Genomic DNA, 14,681 nt, shown 5'->3' on the forward strand with positions numbered 1-14,681 from the left:
CACCTCGACCAACTGGTCTGGAAAGCTTGGGTGCCCGGGAAGATCAAGATCTTTGCATGGCTGCTGCTCCAGGATCGGCTTTGGTGTAATGACAGGCTACAGTGGCGGGGTTGGATGAACAACTACTTCTGCCAGCTCTGCGCCAGGAACCTGAAATCCTCGGGCCACCTGTTCTGGCACTGCCCGGAGTCCAGTCGCGTTTGGAACAAGATCGGGCAATGGCACGGCTACTCCGCGCTCTCCCCTGCGGACTGCTGGAGCCACGGAAACTCCACCATGATCATCCAGAGCACCTTGCCCCCCCCCCCTCCCCCATGGTGGCAAGGGGCGTGATCAATCTTGCTGCTGGCTTGTTGGGAAATTTGGCAGGAGAAAAACCAATGCACTTTCCAGGAGAGCCTACCGCGTACAAGGGACATCATCAGACGCATCAGAGACAACATCGAGCTCTGGAGAATCACAGGAGCGACGTGCATCGAGAGCCCCTTCGGGGAACTCCCATGAGGCATAATAATTTTGCTGTTCTAGGGTTTTGTCCGTCTGTGGCAAACCCTACGCACTGATCCTAGGATCTTCACTACTTTTATCGTTTCCCACTGCTTCCTGCTATAATCAATAAAAATGCCAGCAACTGCTGGCTCTTTCAAATAAAAACATGCAGGAGAATCGTCGTTGCATGCATCAGCTCTTACGGCCGCGGCGTTATGTGTTGCCAATAGTCCGGACCCGGAGAACTCGTAAGCATGCAAAACTGACTGACTAAAATATTATATTCAGTCGATTGACATCTAGTCGCTCCCTTATCTTGTGTTTATTACTACCTCGCTGCAGGAACATCAGAAATATTACCGGCTTCCGTGGACGGCAGAAAAGAGTGCGAGTGAACCACCTGGTTTTGCCTGAGCGCTAGCACGTCGACACTTACGTGCTCTACCGACACCTCCGGGAGCCGCGCGTCACCGCTCAGGAACTGCATGATCTGCCGAATGCCCGGGCGCGCGCTGGGCAGAGGGTGCGAGCACAGCAAGCACAGCTTCAGAACGAAGCTCGCTTCTTCGGCAGGGAGTCGCCCCGGAGCCGCGGGTCCACGGCGTCGGTGATCGCTCCTTCGCGCCAGTGCTCGATCACCCTGTCCGCCAGCAGGAGGTGGTCGCCGTGCTCGTCCTGGGAGACGGGCCGCCGCCCGCACGCGACCTCCAGCATGAACACGCCGAACGAGAAGATGTCGGACGCCTTGGAGGCCCTGCCGGTGTGCCCGAGCTCCGGGGCTAGGTAGCCCATGGTGCCCACCACGTGCGTGGTGTGCGGGTCGGTGCCGTGGTCGTACAGCCTCGCGAGGCCGAAGTCGCCTAGCCGCCCGCTCATGTCGGCGTCCAGAAGCACGTTGCTCGCCTTGACGTCGCGATGCAGAACCACCTTCTCCCAGTCCTCGTGGAGGTACAGTATGCTGGAGGCGACGTCGTTGATGATCCCCAACCTCTGGCTCCAGCTCAAGACCATCGTGTTGTGGTCGTGCAGAAGCTTGTCGAGACTGCCATTTGGCATGTAGTCGTAGACTAGCAGGAGCTCGCGCTTCCGCCGGCAGTATCCGAGCAACCGGACGAGGTTCCGGTGCCGGATCTGGCCGATGCTCACCACCTCAGAGATGAACTCCTTCATTCCTTGCCTCGATTCGTGCGACACCTTCTTCACTGCAACCTCCGCCCCGGACGTCGGAAGCACGCCCTTGTACACCCTCCCGAATCCGCCGATGCCAAGCAGCCACTCGTCGGAGAACCCCTTGGTGGCGTGGAACAAATCCTTGTATGAGAAACGGTGCGGACCGAACTCCGTCTCCCAGTCCTCTTTTACCTCCGCATACCTGCGCCGCCGCCGATCAATCAGGATGACGGCGATGGCCAGTGCTAACACCAACGCCGCCGATGCTATCGGCAATAGGATATAAAGCGTCTTCGACCGGCGCTTGGGGGTCGTGAACGGCAGGGCCGGCAGTTTCTGTATGTTTAGCGGCGGGGCTTGTCCACCGTCCATCTTGAAGCTCCAGGCAAGCACGTAGTGGCGGCTCGACACGACGCCGGTGGATGACGAGAAGCCAACGTAGGCTTTGTCCTCGATCACCGACGAGAGGATCACGGTGGTGGAGAGCAGAGGCTTCTTGGGCTTGGGCAGCTCAAGGGGTGCCATGGTGACGCTGAGGAGAGAGGTGCGCGCGTCGAAGTCCACCCACACCTGCGTAGCCGTGCGGTTCAACAGGCTCATGTTCATGAACGCGCCCGTGCCGTCCTCGTAGTACCCCGCGTTGTCGGCGACGATGGATGAGAGGCCGTCGACGTCGACCCCGACGTGGTTGTTGCTCATGTCCCCGAACTCGGCGTTGACGATGGTGTCCAGCTCGACGGCCAGGAAGTGGTTGCTGGAGTTGCCGTTATTGGCCGCGTTGGCCAGGCCCATGTACTGGCTCTGGAGCGCCGTGGAGAAGTTTTTGCTCTTGGAGACGACGAAGGCCAGGCCGGGGCTGCTGAAGTCGTCGTACTCGCTGACGATGCCGAACACGAAGGCTGTCGAGAAGGAGCGCGAGGAGGCGTTGCCGTTGGCGGCCTCGTGGAACCGCACGGGGACAGGGTAGAAGGCGTGTCCTTTGAGCTGAGTCGTGCCGTTGGTGAGCATGAGGAGGCCGTCTGTGGTGACCGCGGCCGTGCCGTCGAGCGAGAGGTTCGCGCCGGCGAAGCCATCGAACGTGAACTGGTCGACGTCGACGGCCGGAGATGCGAGGGGAAGGACATGGAGAAGCAAGAAAAGGAGCAGATGAAGGACGCTCATGGTTGGTTGGCTTCCGCACCAAATGTGCCGGGAGTGTACTGATTTAATGATTTTTGACCCCGAGACTGTATTTCAACGAAGAATGGAGCCATCAGTCCAAGTGACTATAGAAGTATAGCACCTTGCTGGCAAATGATGTGGTTATCGCTGTACGAGTACGACTGGCTAATCCCGAGAGATCTTTTTATGTTAAACAGTTCAACTTGTCGCCTTAAAATTTTCGGTACTCTATGTAAAACGCGTCGCCTTAAGTTTCACTTACGCTTGCAATCATTGACTTGACCTACAGTTTTGTTTGTGAGCTTGCATGCCAAATTTTCAGAGGAGAGCACGCTATGCATGCAGATAATTTAATGCGGACCCAACTAGCTCGGATAAAGTCAGCTGGGGGTTGCCTCCAGCTAACGATTCTTTCCTAGGGAGAAGAAACAGTCCAGCCAACATTTCGTCATTTCCCTCCCTGTAAACGGTCCACGGTGACCCTCGGTTTTAAAATACCCTAAAAAAGAATTATTTTGTGTATTTCTCTATAAAAGGACATAGCTGATGATGATCATGTGTCTGTCTCTTGACCATCAGAACCATCAGATCTAAAATGAATGGTTTAGATGGCACTAAATTGAGAGCCCGACGATATTAGCCTTGTTGGAATAATTGTATACAGATAGAACTCTGGTTTAAACTTGTATTCTTTTTCTATCCTTTCTTCTGTTCCAACTCTTTCTATTGATCTTCCGTAATCGATCTATCGGTCGTTTTCATCTTGTAAGCCACGACATTGTCCATATAAATACAAGTGCGGCTGTGACGCCCCCGATTCAGTCGTACACTAATCATGCACGCAAATGTGTACGATCAAGATCAGGGACTCACGGGAAGATATCACAGCACAACTCTAAAACATAAATAAGTCATACAAGCATTATAATACAAGCCAGGGGCCTCGAGGGCTCGAATACAAGTGCTCGATCATAGACGAGTCAGCGGAAGCAACAATATCTGAGTACAGACATAAGTTAAACAAGTTTGCCTTAAGAAGGCTAGCACAAACTGGGATACAGATCGAAAGAGGCGCAGGCCTCCTGCCTGGGATCCTCCTAAACTACTCCAGGTCGTCATCAGCGGGCAGCACGTAGTAGTAGGCACCTCCGGTATAGTAGGGGTCGTCGTCGACGGTGGCGTCTGGCTCCTGGACTCCAGCATCTGGTTGCGACAACCAGAAAGAAAGGAAAAGGAAAAAAAAGGGAGGAGAAAGCAACCGTGAGTACTCATCCAAAGTACTCGCAAGCAAGGAACTACACTACATATGCATGGGTATATGTGTAAAGGGCCATATCAGTGGACTGAACTGCAGAATGCCAGAATAAGAGGGGGATAGCTAATCCTGTCGAAGACTACGCTTCTGGCAGCCTCCGTCTTGCAGCATGTAGAAGAGAGTAGACTGAAGTCCGCCAAATAGCATCTCCAAGTAGCATCTCCAGTAGCATCGCATAGCATAATCCTACCCGGCGATCCTCTCCTCGTCGCCCTGTAGAAAAGCGATCACCGGGTTGTATCTGTCACTTGAAAGGGTGTGTTTTATTAAGTATCCGGTTCTAGTTGTCATAAGGTCAAGGTACAACTCCAAGTCGTCCTGTTACCGAAGATCACGGCTATTCGAATAGATTAACTTCCCTGCAGGGGTGCACCACATTACCCAACACGCTTGATCCCATTTGGCAGGACACACTTTCCTGGGTCATGCCCGGCCGCGGAAGATCAACACGTCGCAGCCCCACCTAGGCACAACAGAGAGGCCAGCACGCCGGTCTAAACCTAAGCGCGCAGGGGTCTGGGCCCATCACCCTGAGCACACCTGCACGTTGCGAGGGCGGCCGGAAGCAGACCTAGCCTAGTAGGCGTTCCAGTCCAATCCGGCGCGCGCCGCTCCGTCGCTGACGTCTGAAGTGCTTCGGCTGATACCACGACGTCGGGATACCCATAACTACTCCCACGTAGATGGTTAGTGCGTATAGGCTCGTAGCTGACTCAGATCAAATACCAAGATCTCGTTAAACGTGTTAAGTATCCGCGAACGCCGAACAGGGCCAGGCCCACCTGTCTCCTAGGTGGTCTCAACCTGCCCTGTCGCTCCGCCACAAAGTAACAGTCGAGGGCCGTCGGGAACCCAGGCCCACCTCTACCGGGATGGAGCCACCTGTCCTTTCAGCCCCCTCGTCAGAATCACTTGCGGGTACTCAATGAGCTGACCCGACTTTAGTCACCATCTGTATAGTATGTATGTATGTATAGTATATACCCGTGATCACCTCCCAAGTGATCACGACCCGATAGTATAGCAAGGCAGACTGACAAGAATGTAGGGCCAATGATGACAAACTAGCATCCTATACTAAGCATTTAGGATTGCAGGTAAGGTATCAACAGATGTAGCGACAATGTCAGGCTATGCATTAGAATAGGATTAACGAAAGCAGTAACATGCTACACTACTCTAATGCAAGCAGTATAGAGGTGAATAGGTGATATCTGGTGATCAAGGGGGGGGGGGCTTTCCTGGTTGCTCTGGCAAGAGAGAGGGGTCGTCAACTCCGTAGTCGATCGGGGCACCAGCAGCGGCACCGGTCTCGGTGTCTACCGGAAAGAAGTAACGGAGGGGGAACACAATAAATAACAGAGCAATCAAAGCATCACAAAGCGTAACATGGCAATACGCGGTGCTAGAGGTGACCTAACGCAGTAGGAGGTGATACTGGTGAAGGGGGGAAACATCCGGGAAAGTATCCCCTGTGTTTCGCGTTTTCGGGCAAAGGAGCCGGAGGGGGAAAGTTGCGGGTTCGATAGGTTAGGGGTGTGTGGCAGACGAATGGACCGCGCATCCGGATTCGTCTCGTCGCTCTGAGCAACTTTCACGTTGAAAATATTTTAATCCGAGTTACGGATTAAAAGATATGATTTTCTAAAGATTTTATTAATTTTTAGAATTTATTTAACTAATTAATTCTAACATTATCCAGAATAGTGCACGCTGACGTCATCAATTGACTGGGTCAGCAATTGACTGGGTCAATCTGATGGTGGGACCCGGTTGTCATTGTCTAAGACTAACTAATCAGGTTTAGTTAGTCTAACTAAAATGATTAGGTTTATTAACTACAAATTAATTAAGTTAATTAACTAATATTTTAATTATTTTAATTATTTAATTATTTACTTTTTTAAAGCCTTTTTTTTAATAACGTTTCAGGGGGGTGGGGTCCCCCCGCCATAGACCCAGGGGGCCTAGCGGGCGTAACGGGCTGTGGGCACGCGCCTGAGCCCACCCGGGATGGGGGGGACGGGCGCCTGTGCGTGCGCTCGCTCACAGGGAGCGGCGGGGCGAGGCCTGAGGCCAGGGCAGCCGGCGGGGAGAGCCAGGGCACGGCCAGGCGGCGTGAGGCGCGGGGGCAATAGGCCGGATCGAGCCGGAACAGCGACCGCGGGGCCGGGGGGCGAGCTGGCGCGGCGGAAGGAGAATGAGGGCGAGGGTGCGCGGTCTCGGATGGGGTCGACACGGCCGGGGAGGCACCGGGGCGACGGGTCAACGGCGATGACCGGCGGGGCAGGAGAAGGCCTGCGGGCGCAAGCGCGCTCCCCGGGGCATGGCCACAGCTTGACCAGGGGGGGCGGGGAAGGCTGGCGCCGGCTAGTGGCGGGGCGAGGGCAGAGGTCGCGCGGCCGGAGCGACAGGGGCTCGGCCCCTGCACGGCGAGGGTGGCCAAGGCCACGGAGCAGGGCAGCGCACGAGCGGGGACGGGTGAGGCGGAGCGGACAGAGAGGAGGGAGGCGTGAGCTCACGGGGCCGGTAGGGTTTGGGCAGCGGTGCTCGGGGCGGTGGTCGGAGACGACGAAGAAGAACGACGCAGGCCGGCGAGGTCGTCCTCCAGCGGGGTGGCGATGCGGCGAAGAGGAGGCAGGCCGGTGGTGAAGCTCCGGGCGCCGGCGTCGGGGGTGGAGGGGCGAGGGGATCGGGCTCTGCCCCCGATCCAGATCCCATCGAGGGGAAGTGGGGGAGCGAGTGGGGCGACGGGGGGGGGGGGGGAGTGGTGCGTGGGGGCTAGGGTTTCGGGGGCGTGGGGGGTTAAGTGAGCGGTGGTGGGCCTTGGCCCAGTTGGGCCTGTGGCCGGCCTGGCTAGCTGGGCCGAATGGTCCAGGGGGAGGTTCTGTTTCTTTTTTTTTTGTATTTATTTGTTTTCTTTTTATTAGCTTTCTATTTTATTTTCTATATAATTTTGTTTTATAAAATATACAAGTAGTACCTAAATTAGTGTTACAAAATACCCCAATGCCACAAAAAGTTTGGTGACAAAATAAAATAGTTTAGTAATTTATTAATTGTAAAAGGCATTTAATTAATTGTTTTTGCTACTGTTTAAATCCTTATAGCTCATTTAAGCATTTTATAAAAGCTTGGTTTCTCCACCATAATTGCTTACGATTTATTTGAAACAACCCAAACATTTTAGTTTTAATTTTTTTTTGAAAACTTTTGTTGTTTGCTTTTCTTTTGAATTTGAATTTGAATCGGTTTCGAACTAACGCGAGATTAGCAACAGTAACCGTGGTGACGTGGCATCATTAACGGAGGTTTACTGTAGCCTAATTATCCGGGCGTCACAGCGGCCCGAGCAAAGGGTTCTACGCTTCCCAAATATCTTTACATGGTAATTAGAGCGGCTTTTTCTAAGATCAAGAGGAGATCACATCTAGCCAAGCCGTTCTTCAACCTATCGCCATGACCACCACTTTCACCACCCCCAGCACCATGAGTGCCCTCGCCACGTCCCTCGCATCAGCGTCCACCTTCGCCCCTTCCTGCTCCTCCAATCCATCCTTTGCCACGTCCATCGGATCACCCCCCCCCCTAGGAGAAGGGACGAGACTTGCCTGCTCCCTTCCCGTGTGTCCATCCGTGCTCCCGCATATGTGGCTGAATTTGATTGGAACAAAATAAGACCCGGCCCCACCCCCTTAAAATCAGGGGGGAGATGATTAGATTAAAAAGACAACCGTTGGATGAGGTGGGAGCACGGATGGGAGCATGGGAAGGGAGCAGGCAAGCCGGATCCTAAGAGAAGCTTACGAGGAGCAACTACCTCATGTGGAAGGCCATCGTGCTGCCCCAAATCAAGGGCGCACATATGGGCCACCACCTTAATCCGGCGAGCCAGACGCCACCGAAAACCCTCACCATCACCAAGGATGGGAAGGAGGAGCAGATCGCCAATTTCGCCCGCGTTCTCTGGTATGCACAACAGCAACAGGTTCAGGGCTTTCTGATGGGTTCACTGTCTCGCGAGATTCTTGCACAGGTGGTTACTCTTCAGACCCCGGCAGAGGTGTGGGCAGCGGTCGAAGCCATGTTTGCTGCCCAAACCGAAGCGCAAGCAATCAACACTTGGATAGAACTCACAAACCTCAAGAACGGAAACGTGTCCATGGCAGATTATTTAGCCAAGATCAAGATGCTCACAGATGAGATCGCTTGCATCGGAGCCCCGATGACAAGAGGTGAGATCGTCTCCCAAGTTCTGGCCGGCCTCGACCTTAACTACAACCACGTCGTGTTGGCCCTTGCTGCGCGGGTTGAACCCATGTTTGTCCAGGAGTTATACACGCAGCTTCTCAGCTTCGACGCACGCCTCAAACTTCTCCATGGGATGAATGTGCGCCAGTCTTCAGCCAATGCTGACTCGCGTGGCCGTGGTGTTGGCCGTGGGCGCGATCACCAGGGAGGAACCGCAGCAACGGTTCAGGCATGCGACCAGGCGGGAGCGGCTACACCAACAACAATGCTCCTGCCCGATCTGGAGGGGGCGGCTTCAACGACAATCATGCTCCTCTGGTTCTTTCTCCAACAACTGCGTTCGGCGCCAATTATGCAAGAAACCGGGCCACGAGATCATGGACTGTTGGCATCTTTACGATGAAGACTATGTTCCTGATGCTTGTCATGTTGCCGCTGCAATCAGGGAGCAAGGAGGTGATGGCACGGTCTAGTACGCCGACTCAGGGGCCACTGATCATGTCACCAATGAGCTTGTGAAGCTCTCCATGAGGGAGAGATACTTCGGCAACGATCAAATTCACACCGCAAGCGGTGGAGGTATGGATATTTGTCACATTGGTCAAGCATCTATTAATTCCCCTACTCTTAAATGTGATCTAGTTCTAAAAGATGTTCTTCATGTCCCACAAGCCAACAAGAACCTTGCATCTATGTCTCGTTTATCTGCCGATAATAATGTCTTTTTTGAAACTCATCCAACATATTTTTTCATAAAGGATCGGGCAACGAGGGAGCTCATTCACCACGGTAGATGCATTGGAGGCTTGTATCCCATCACATCCGGAGCACTTAGTCGAAAGCGTCGTCATCAAGTCTACTCCGTCGTCAAGCCCTCCTTAACAAGATGGCAACAAAGATTAGGACATCTAAGTCATCCACCGTTGGATTGTTTGTCTTCAAAATTCATGCATTTTGATTTGTATGTGTTTTCCTTGCGTCGCCTTGTCCCGTGTGATTTTTCTCATCAGAGTGTCGAACACGTCGATCCAGTTGTGGTCGTTGTTGCTCTTTTTTTTTTTGAAAATTTTGTCATCGTTGCTTTTCCATTCCCTTTTTTTGCATTGGGCCTTGGTCATACATACATCTTTTTTATAACGTGGGCTGTGTCAAACCTTCTTTTCTTAAGTGTGTATGGGGTTTCTGTTTCACTCCCTTTAGACACTCCTCTGTTTGTAGATAGACTTATGACCCTTCAGAAAAAACAGAGAGCCTTATGAGCACAAAGGGTAGAAACCCAAGGAATTTGTCAGTGCACGGTGATGCAGTGAGTGTTCTAAGATTGTTGTGAATCTTTTATCCTTGTCTTTTTTTTCATCTATGAATATGTTCATTTGTTACACGCAACTCAACCCAGTTACATGTCTTTTTTTTACCTCAAACTCGACCGACTAAGTTGCATGTATGTCCACGACACACACAACTCACCCAACCCAGTGGCATGTCCACCTTGACCTGAAACTAAACTGACCCTGATTGAATTTATTTTTTTATTTTTCATCTATTTTCAAAATTCATGATTTTTTAATTTATGTTTTTATTTTTATTTTTCCTGTAAAAGATTATTTTTCTTAAAACAGATTTAGCAATGTCTCATCTAAGTTCCTAATCGTTCAATCTCTTTTCTTTAAATGTTGTGCAAATCTTGATAACGACTTGTTTTGTCACGTACGTCCCTTGTCTCGTTGTATGTCATGTGTCCGCTTGTGATCCAGTTAGCACGTGCATCTTTTGTTTGGAAGTTTCGTGGCGTGATCTTGATGACCCGTTTCTATTTGGCCTGCATGGTATAAGTTGAATGTACAAGTTCCATTCGCCACCGTCTCTCTTCCATTCCCTGTTTTCTTTAAGTAGAGCTGACGAGAGCAGGAAGGAGGGAATCGACTGGGGGTTCAATCTTTGTCCTTGCGACGAGGAAGATGACAGTCAGTGATGATGCAATTTAGTGACCTCGGATGTATTTTGTCTCTTTTTGCCCTATTTTCATCAAGGGATTTTTTTCATCGAGTGATCTTTTTTTGTCCTAGCTGTGACTCTATCCCTGACATACAATTTGGCCGCCGTTCGTGTCCCAGTTGCAAGTTCATCCCTCAATACACTACTGGGTCTGATCCATTTTTTGTCCTAGTTGCAAGCACACTCTCTCAACATGTGAGTGAAGGAAATATGCCCTAGAGGCAATAATAAAGTTATTATTTATTTCCTTATTTCATGATAAATGTTTATTATTCATGGTAGAATTGTATTAACTGGAAACATAATACATGTGTGAATACATAGACAAACAGAGTGTCACTAGTATGCCTCTACTTGACTAGCTCGTTGATCAAAGATGATTAAGTTTCCTAACCATAGACATGAGTTGTTATTTGATTAATGAGATCACATCATTAGGAGATGTGATTGACTTGACCTATTCCGTTAGCTTAGCACTTGATCGTTTAGTTTGTTGCTATTGCTTTCTTCATGACCTATACATGTTCCTATGACTATGAGATTATGCAACTGCCGTTTACCGGAGGAACACTTTGTGTGCCACCAAACGTCACAACGTAACTGGGTGATTATAAATGTGCTCTACAGGTGTCTCCGAAGGTACTTGTTGGGTTGGCGTATTTCGAGATTATGATTTGTCACTCCGATTGTCGGAGAGGTATCTCTGGGTCCACTCGATAATGCACATCACTATAAGCCTTGCAAGCATTGCAACTAATGAGTTAGTTGCGGGATGATGTATTACGAAACGAGTAAAGAGACTTGCCGGTAACGAGATTGAACTAGGTATTGAGATACCGACGATCGAATCTCGGGCAAGTAACATACTGATGACAAAGGGAACAACGTATGTTGTTATGCGGTCTGACCGACAAAGATCTTCGTAGAATATGTAGGAGCCAATATGGGCATCCAGGTCCCGCTATTGGTTATTGACCAGAGAGGTGTCTCGGTCATATCTACATAGTTCTCGAACCCGTAGGGTCCGCACGCTTAACGTTCGTTGATGATATAGTACTATGAGTTATGTATGTTGGTGACCGAATGTTGTTCGGAGTTCCGGATAAGATCACAGACATGACGAGGAACTCCGGAATGGTCCGGAGATAAAGATTGATATATGGGATAATAGTGTTTGGACTCCGGAAGGATTCTAGAATTCACCGGAAGGGGTTCCGGATGTTTCCCGAAATGTTTGGGTACGAGAAAACTTTATTTGGCCCAAAGGGGAAAGCCCACAAGGTTTTTGGAAAGCGCAAAAGGAAGTTTTGCGGAGTCGAGGGGCCAGATGCCAGGTCCCTGGCGTCTGAGTCCAGACGCCGGGAACCCTGGCGTCTGGCCCTGGAGTCCGAGAAGGACTCTTGCCTTTCAGGTGAAACCGACTTTGTGGAGGCTTTTACTCCAAGTTTCGATCCCAAGGATCAACATATAAATAGAGGGGTAGAGCTAGCACCCAAGACACATCAAGAAACACCAAGCCGTGTGCCGGCAACCCCGTCCCCTCTAGTTTATCATCCGTCATAGTTTTCGTAATGCTTAGGCGAAGCCCTGCGGAGATTGTTCTTCACCAACACCGTCACCACGCCGTCGTGCTGCCGGAACTCATCTACTACTTCGCCCCTCTTGCTGGATCAAGAAGGCGAGGACGTCACCGAGCCGAACGTGTGCAGAATTCGGAGGTGACGTGCTTTCGGTACTTGGATCGGTCGGATCGTGAAAACGTACGACTACATCAACCACATTGATATAACGCTTCCGCGAATAGTCTACGGGGGTACGTAGAAAACACTCTCCCCTCTCGTTGCTATGCATCACCATGATCCTGCGTGTGCATAGGATTTTTTTTTAAATTACTACGTTCCCCAACAGTGGCATTCGAGCCAGGTTTTATGCGTTGATGTAATATGCACTAGTAGAACACAAGTGAGTTGTGGGCGATATAAGTCATACTGCTTACCAGCATGTCACACTTTGGTTTGGCGGTATTGTTGGATGAAGCGGCCTGGACCGACATTATGCATACGCTTACGCGAGACTGGTTTTACCATCGTGCTATGCACACAGGTGACTAGCGGGTGTCAGTTTCTCCAACTTTAGTTGAACCGAGTGTGGCTACGCTCGGTCCTTGAGAATGTTAAAACATCACTAACTTGACGAACTATCGTTGTGGTTTTGATGCGTAGGTAAGAACGGTTCTTGCTCAGCCCGTAGCAGCCACGTAAAACTTGCAACAACAAAGTAGAGGATGTCTAACTTGTTTTTGCAGGGCATGTTGTGATGTGATATGGTCAAGATGTGATGAGATATAAGTTGTATGAGATGATCATGTTTTGTTAAAGTTATCAGCAACTGGCAAAAGCCTTATGGTTGTTTTTCTATTGCATAAGATGCAAGCGCCAAATAATTGCTTTACTTTATCGCTATGCGAGAGCAATAGTTGCAAGAGCAATAGTTGGCGAGACGACCATGTGACGACACATTGATATAGATCAAGATGATGGAGATCATGATGTCATGCCGGTGACGATGGAGATCATGACAATGCTTTGGAGATGGAGATCAAAGGCACAAGATGATGATGGCCATATCATGTCACATATTATGTTTGCATGTGATGTTTATCTTTTATACATCTTATTTTGCTTAGTTTGGCGGTAGCTTTATACGATGATCTCTCACTAAATTTCAAGGTATAAGTGTTCTCCCTGAGTATGCACCGTTGCGAAAGTTCTTCATGCTGAGACACCACGTGATGATCGGGTGTGATAGGCTCTACGTTCAAATACAACGGGTGCAAAACAGTTGCACACGCGGAATACTCAGGTTAAACTTGACGAGCCTAGCATATAACAGATATGGCCTTGGAACACTGAGACCGAAAGGTCGAGCGTGAATCATATAGTAGATATGATCAACATAGTGATGTTCACCATTGAAACTACTCCATCTCACGTGATGATCGGACATGGTTTAGTTGATATGGATCACGTGATCACTTAGAGGATTAAGAGGGATGTCTATCTAAGTGGGAGTTCTTAAGTAATATGATTAATTAAACTTAAATTTATCATGAACTTAGTCCTGGTAGTATTAGCATATCTATGTTGTAGATCAATAGCTCGCGTTTAGCTCCCCTGTTTTATTTTTGATATGTTCCTAGAGAAAACTAAGTTGAAAGATGTTAGTAGAAATGATGCGGATTGGATCCGTGATCTGAGGTTTATCCTCATTGCTGCACAGAAGAATTATGTCCTTGATGCACCGCTAGGTGACAAACCTATTGGAGGAGTAGATGCAGATGTTATGAACATTTGGCTAGCTCAATATGATGACTACTTGATAGTTTAGTGCACCATGCTTAAACGGCTTAGAATGGGGACTTCAAAGACGTTTGAACGTCACGGACCATATGAGATGTTCTAGGAGTTGAAGTTAATATTTCAAGCAAATACCCGAGTTGAGAGATCTGAAGTATCCAACAAGTTCTATAGCTAAAATATGGAGGAGAATAACTCAAGCAGTGAGTATGTGCTCAGATTGTTTGGGTACTACAATCGCTTGAATCAAGTGGGAGTTAATCTTCCAGAGAAAATAGTGATTGATAGAATTCTCTAGTCACAATCACCAAGTTAGTAGAACTTCGTGATGAACTATAATATGCAAGGGATAACGGAAACAATTCCCAAGCTCTTCGTGATGCTGAAATCGCCGAAGGTAGAAATCAAGAAAAGCATCAAGTGTTGATGGTAAACAAAACCACTAGTTTCAACTAAAGGGACAAAGGGAAGAAAGGGAAACTTCAAGAAGAACGGCAAGCAAGTTGCTGCTCAAGTGAAAAAACCCAAGTCTGGACCTAAGCCTGAAACTGAGTGCTTCTACTGCAAAGGGACTAGTCACTAGAAGCGGAACTACCCCAAGTAATTGGCGGATAAGAAGGATGGCAAAGTGAACATAGGTATATTTTATATACATGTTATTGATGTGTAATTTACTAGTGTTTATAGCAACCCCTCAGTATTTGATACTAGTTTAGTTGCTAAGAATAGTAACTTGAAACGAGAGTTGCAGAATGAACAGAGACTAGTTAAGGGTGAAGTGATGATGTGTATTGGAAATGGTTCCAAGATTGATATGATCATCGCAGCACACTCCCTATACTTTCGGGATTAGTGTTAAACCTAAAATAAATGTTATTTAGTGTTTGTGTTGAGCATGAATATGATTGGATCATGTTTATTGCAATACGGTTATTCATGTAAGT

At 49.3% G+C, this 14,681-nt stretch overlaps 1 pseudogene; it reads right to left on the minus strand.

Annotated features, from left to right (window-relative positions):
* Positions 1 to 649: 649 nt before the first annotated feature.
* LOC123130718 (L-type lectin-domain containing receptor kinase SIT1-like) lies at positions 650 to 2,887 on the minus strand (annotated as a pseudogene).
* Between the last annotated feature and the right edge of the window lie 11,794 nt (positions 2,888 to 14,681).

This window comes from Triticum aestivum, chromosome 6A (assembly GCF_018294505.1).
Source record: "Triticum aestivum cultivar Chinese Spring chromosome 6A, IWGSC CS RefSeq v2.1, whole genome shotgun sequence".
Taxonomy (NCBI): domain Eukaryota; kingdom Viridiplantae; phylum Streptophyta; class Magnoliopsida; order Poales; family Poaceae; genus Triticum; species Triticum aestivum.